The sequence below is a fragment of the Crassostrea angulata genome, chromosome 4 (genome assembly GCF_025612915.1).
Source record: "Crassostrea angulata isolate pt1a10 chromosome 4, ASM2561291v2, whole genome shotgun sequence".
Lineage (NCBI taxonomy): Eukaryota > Metazoa > Mollusca > Bivalvia > Ostreida > Ostreidae > Magallana > Magallana angulata.
Window position 1 is genome coordinate 129,257 of NC_069114.1, and position 6,231 is coordinate 135,487.

A 6,231-nucleotide genomic window follows, 5' to 3' on the forward strand; every position below is an offset into this window, starting at 1 on the left:
TAATTGCATACTTTTATTGAAAAACAAATTTTCACAGCTAACAATTGTAAATTACTTTAAACAGCCATAATTTTGTTTGTTATAATTTCTTATCAAACACAAACCACAACAAGGCATGATGCTTTCTTAAAGTTCCATTACAGTAGCTGTTCATGAATTATCCTATTTAATTTGAATTACTGGTAAATAGTCTGTAGAACACATTAAAGAATATGCATGTGGGTATAGAAGTGACAGGTTAACCTCAAGAGCTGAAAAGAATCAACAGGTAAAAACCATGTGGCCACCAATATCTGAAATTAAAAAAATCAATAAGCTGTGTTAATACATGTACCAGTACTAATAATAGCTGTGTTTACATTAACATATGCATAGTATTTCTAAAAAAAAAATACACTGACCATGCAGTGTAATTAGTATGCCATATCCCGATACGTGACATTAGATGGCACAGGACAGGTTTTTTTAATACATGTACATTTCATTGTAACCTGGGGACGTGTGTCTTCGGAACCCTGTAACTAGAATTTCCTCAGTTCCCATTCAGCACAAATACCTTTAATTCATTCTTTATAAGGCCAATCACCAATTTCTGAAGAAAATTACTAGTCAAAACCTGTAAAATTTTCTACAGACTGGTTTTTATGAGATTTTGACCCTTCCATATTTTGCTAATTTTTCATGATTTTTCAGCTTTTTAGACCTCCTTCAGCCAATTCCCAGCAAAGGGTTGACCTTCCATACCATGTGCATGTTGCACAATCACATGTCAGAAACTTACCGGTGTATAGTTTATAATGCCCCATCCACCTACTTTTCGTGTTATTTACCTTCCCGTCTGTAACTTGCATTTTCACTGTCTAAACAGTCATAGCCGCAGGTTTCGCATTTTACTTCTGAATCTCATGTACCTAACATATGGGGCCTACATATTGAATATCAATTTCAACAAGAGACATCCATCTAACTAATGATAATCATTAAAAATCATTTCATGAATTTTAGCAACACTCATAAGCCTTCAAGTACAGCAACTCTCAATTTTACAAAAATATTGATGGGTACTTTATCCGAAACTGTCCCTTGCTACCTTTAACTTACACTAACATTCTCTGAAAAGTCATCTTGTCTTAAACTTACAAAGGTTATGCTAGTTTGAGAAAAAGTATACCTCATTTTGCCAATTCCATTAAGGATTAAGAAAAATATGGCCATTTAAGTGAAACCAGCATTTCCACTTTCCTCTATTTAACACAGATTCATAGGGCTCTCCATAAATAAAGCATCTTTATCTAATCTTTTATAGGTCAACTGTTGTTCAACCTCCCTAAATAAGAAACCTGATTCAAAACTACATACATATACATGATATTATCATGACAAAAGCATCACATCACTTAGAAATGCCCTTACATGTATACCATCCCCCTATTTTTTGATTTTCCTAAGAAGCATTAGTTTGAACACTTTAACCTATTATTATGAAACTTTTGGCAATTCTCTTGAGTCATTTCTCACACATATTTGAAAACAACCATCACTGATATTGAAAATTGATCTTTTCTTGATAAATGGATGAAATGTAACATTTTTTTCACAAAAAGACATGGCACCATACATGTGATTTCTTGTTTTCATGAAACAGTAAGCTTATAATCATATTTAGTGAATATCTTATTTATTCTGGTTTCTAGTCTCCTTTTAACTTTGCTAAAAGAGTAAGACCTACAAGTGTGATGTCTGCTCTTAATTAAAATGAAATTCAAACACAACCGGGTAACTGGGGACGGATGAGAATTCCATGATAAATGTTCAAATTTTACATGTTTTCCTACATTTTTGATGCATATATACAACAAAAGGATAAAAATATGTTGTTTCTTGATCATTTCAAGAGTAATTATTATAGCAGATGTTATTTCAAGGTCAAATGTACATTTACATATCTAACATGTAATGGTAATGGAGACAATTGGAAACAGGGGGTGGCTTTTTGAATTCTGTAAATATATCTAAAGTATCACTTTTGGATAGGAAGGAGCAAAAACTTGAGTTTTTTGACTCAAGTTGATAACTGCATTTGTCTACATGTGAATTTTATTTGATCAGAAAGAAAAATATGCTGTTTTAAAAAAATTGAGTTATATAAGTCAGGTTGCTTAATGTTATTTCATGAAATCAGACAGCAAAATTGCTGCAAATTTATAATTTAAATAATTCAATTGATCAAAACTCTTTTACAGTATTAATTCTTACCACGGTAATTAACTTAGGCCTATTAATTGTCATCAGAATAGGAAATACCAACTTTCTAAGCCAATTTACTCTAGTGGTGGTCATTCTACACATTGATTTACCTGTACTTCCCTTGTATATTATAGAAAATAAATCATGTAATGACATATATAACCAACAAAATCATCCATTTTCCCAAAATAGACAATTTTTGGTACAAAATCCACTCAAAATTACAGTTAAATGAAAAATCTGAAATACCATGTAGTCTTGAAACTTACACTAACATTCTCTGAAAAGTCATCTTGTCTTAAACTTACAAAGCTTATGCTATTCTGAGAAAAAGTATACCTCATTTTGCCAATTCCATTAAGGATTAAGAAAAATATGGCCATTTAAGTGACACAGATTCATAGGGCTCTCCATAAATAAAGCATCTTTACCTAATCTTTTAGAGAACTGTTGTTCAACCTCCCTAAATAAAAAACCTTATTCAAAACTACATACATATACATGATATTATCATGACAAAAGCATCACATCACTTAGAAATACCCTTACATGTATACCCTCCCCCTATTTTTTTATTTTTCCTACGAAGCATTTCTTAGTTTGAACACTTTAACCAAATATTATGAAATTTAAATGCTTCTATTCTGATCAATTGAATTTTTAAGCAGCGTGAAATTAAAACCATCGCAATTGATACTTTAGTAAAAATCATGAAATTTTAACACGGTGGAATTAAAACGACTTACAGTATTTCATCCGAACAGCCTCAACGTATAACTTTCTGCTATACCTTTTTTTATTAAATGAATTCTGATGGGTTTTTTTTTTCGCAAATAAATTTAGCGAGGATTTTTTTCTCTTTTCTAATTTATGACAGGTTTTAAAAACAATATTATGTTTAGTATGTATAAAATTCCATTAACAATTTTACAAAGCTTTGGATTTAAGTTGCACAATGAAAAAATGAGGGATTGCACGATAATACCTGCTCATTTTGAAATTTAAAGCATTGTTGATTTCTTTTACTAAAGAGATATGCACAAAATGATGTTGCTCTGTGATGCTTTGCCAAGATTAAAAGCATGAGAGAGAGAGAGAGGGGGAGAGAGAGAGATCTGAGGCACATGTAGTAAAAATTATTACATACATTTGTCTTATTGTAAAAATTGTTTACAATGTAGATGTGTTCTGCATGTAAAGTTTACCTAAAATGAATCATTAAAATTCAATATATATAAAAGATAAACTAATCTCAAAGAATTTACAATTGTTCTGTGAAATAATCAAATCTTGAGAAGAATGTTTTATAAATATCAGGGAACATTAACCTAAAATCTGAACTTAAAGTTCTTTTCATCTTGCACTCTGTTTTACATGCTCTTTCGCAGGCGATAATCATATATAACGGCGAGCCAGACAAAAGTTCTAATTTTAATTAGACTGAATATTTACCATGTCAAATATATTTATTTAATTAAGCACAAGCCTGTCCGAGTTCTTTAATTCATTAAGTGGAGGTGATATGATAAAGATCTGCTATATTCAAAAATTTAGGGTAAAGTTATCATCATGCAAACATGCACTCTAATTACAACATTCTACTCTTGTGTGCCTTTGGACCCCCACCCCTTTTAATTGCACTGTTTTACAGTGTGTGGTGTGTTGTTCAATACAAAACAAGACATACATATACATGATAATAAATAGAAATTCAAAAGAGCAGTGTGCAAAACATACACGTGAAAATACATTGGACAGATAATATCCCGAGATTTCTCTGACTCAAATGCCCGCTTTCACATTGTTACGCACGTCAAAAGCGGAGGTTAGAGTCAGAGGAATGTCGGAATAGATTGAAAAGTGCACAAACACCTTGAAAAGAAAAAGTCAATACGATATATCCTGTATTGAAACATACCTTTATAATCTGTCATACGTTAGTTGAGCTGAAATTTCCACTATCGCCGTCTTGCAGGCCATTCTTCTGACACACCGCTATCAGCTGTTGTTCGCAGTCAAAACACGGCGAGTTGACATGGTGAATCGTACGATAATTATTTCGATTTAAACTATTAAGACTAATAAAAACTAACAACGTAATTATCGACCGAATTAACGAAATTGATTCAATAAACACTCTGATTAACTATATAAAAAAGGAGTTCGGTTTTATGACCTGTACGAAATCTTTTCAGCAGGAGTTACTTTCAGTGTGAATTTTGCAATATTTTTTAAACCAATAACGAGGAATCAACATTTCCGGAAAAATCAATATTTAAACCGCGATATCTCTGCAATGCAGTATCCGATTTTAAAACGAATTTAAGTTTTGTATTTAGCTTTGCAAACTCTACAATATGCATCTAATTTTATGTTTTTTTAATAAAGTTTTATTATCAGTACGAATTGTTACAGAAGAAGTTACTTTCAGTGTGAATTTTGCACTATTTTTGAAACCAAGAACGCGGCATCAAAATTTCCGGGAAAATCAGTTTTTAAACCCCGATATCTCTGTAATGCATCCTCCAAATTTCAAACGGTTTTCAGCATTAGATTAAGCATAAAAAGCTCTACAAACTACGTATACGTTTTTTGTTTGATCAAAAAATTCAATTTTTCGAAAAATTTGATTCGCTTCCGGTTTCGACCGGAAGTGACGAATATTTATTATATAGCCTCATTACAGGGGCAAATCGACCAAATCATAACCATTGAAAATTTCAAGCCTCTATCTTAAAGCATTTTTGAGAAAAGTCCCGGACAAAATGACTTTTTAAAAATTTAAAAAATGACGTTACGTCAAAACGGAAGTGACGTTGTCTTTAAAACTTTAACATCTTTGAGGGACGATATCTTGCTAAAATCTCCGGAAATTTCATCGAAATCGGTTGAAAACTTATTGAGTTATGAAGCAAAAAAGGAGTCAGAAAAAAAAGAAAAAGTATAATAATAATAAAAAGAAACCGAAGAAAAACAAAAGGGTCTTCCGTTCCGGAAACGGAAGACCCTAATAAAAAGAAACCGAAGAAAAACAAGAGGGTCTTCCGTTGGAAACGGAAGACCCTAATTACATCTATAACCACATAAAATTTGGTATATAATAATCACAGTTCTCGACATCTAAAACCACAAAAAGTCCTAGACATCTAAAATAACATAGGATCTCGACATCTAAAATCAAGTAGAGATCTCGACATATTAATTCACGTTTAGATCTCGACATCTAAAATCACTCAGAGATCTCGACATTAAAACTCACATAAAGAACCTAACCTCTATTTAAACATATGCAATTATTATAAAAATCATAGGGAAAGTTGGTATTCTGATCTAAATCACATAAAAATTGTTACATCTTAACTTTTGACGAGAAGGACATTGGAATTTATCCAGATCTTATGACATTTCAAACGTATATAATAAATTACATCCAAAATCAGTTTATGGCCTCAACGACAAAATCAGAAACTCCGTCACTGGAGAATCAGGTAGAGATATCGACATCTAAACTGTGGTCAACATCGTCGCTGTGTACGGGTAGAGATATCGACATCTAAACTGTGGTCAACATCGTCAGTGTGTACAGGAAGAGATATCGACATCAAAACTGTGGTCAACGTCGTCAGTGTGTACAGGAAGAGATATCGACATCTAAACTGTGGTCAACATCGTCAGTGTTTACAGGTAGACATAACGACATCTAAACAGTGGTCAACATCGTCAGTATGTACAGATAGAGATATCGACATCTAAACTGTGGTCAACATCGTCAGTGTGTACAGGTAGACATAACGACATCTTAACAGTGGTCAACATCATCAGTGTGTACAGGTAGAGATATCGACATCTAAACTGTTGTCAACATCGTCAGTGTGTACAGGTAGAGATATCGAAATCTAAAACTGTGGTTAACATCGTCAGTGTGTACAGGTAGAGATATCGACATCTAAACTGTTGTCAACATCGTTAGTGTGTACAGAAAGA

General features: G+C 32.4%; 1 long non-coding RNA gene across 1 annotated transcript; it reads right to left on the minus strand.

Annotated features, from left to right (window-relative positions):
• On the minus strand, positions 1 to 4,441 carry LOC128181345 (uncharacterized). The gene is made up of 2 exons (XR_008243306.1): positions 4,166 to 4,441; positions 1 to 293 (listed from the first exon to the last, which is right to left on the minus strand). It is a non-coding gene; the product is annotated as an uncharacterized LOC128181345 (long non-coding RNA).
• Between the last annotated feature and the right edge of the window lie 1,790 nt (positions 4,442 to 6,231).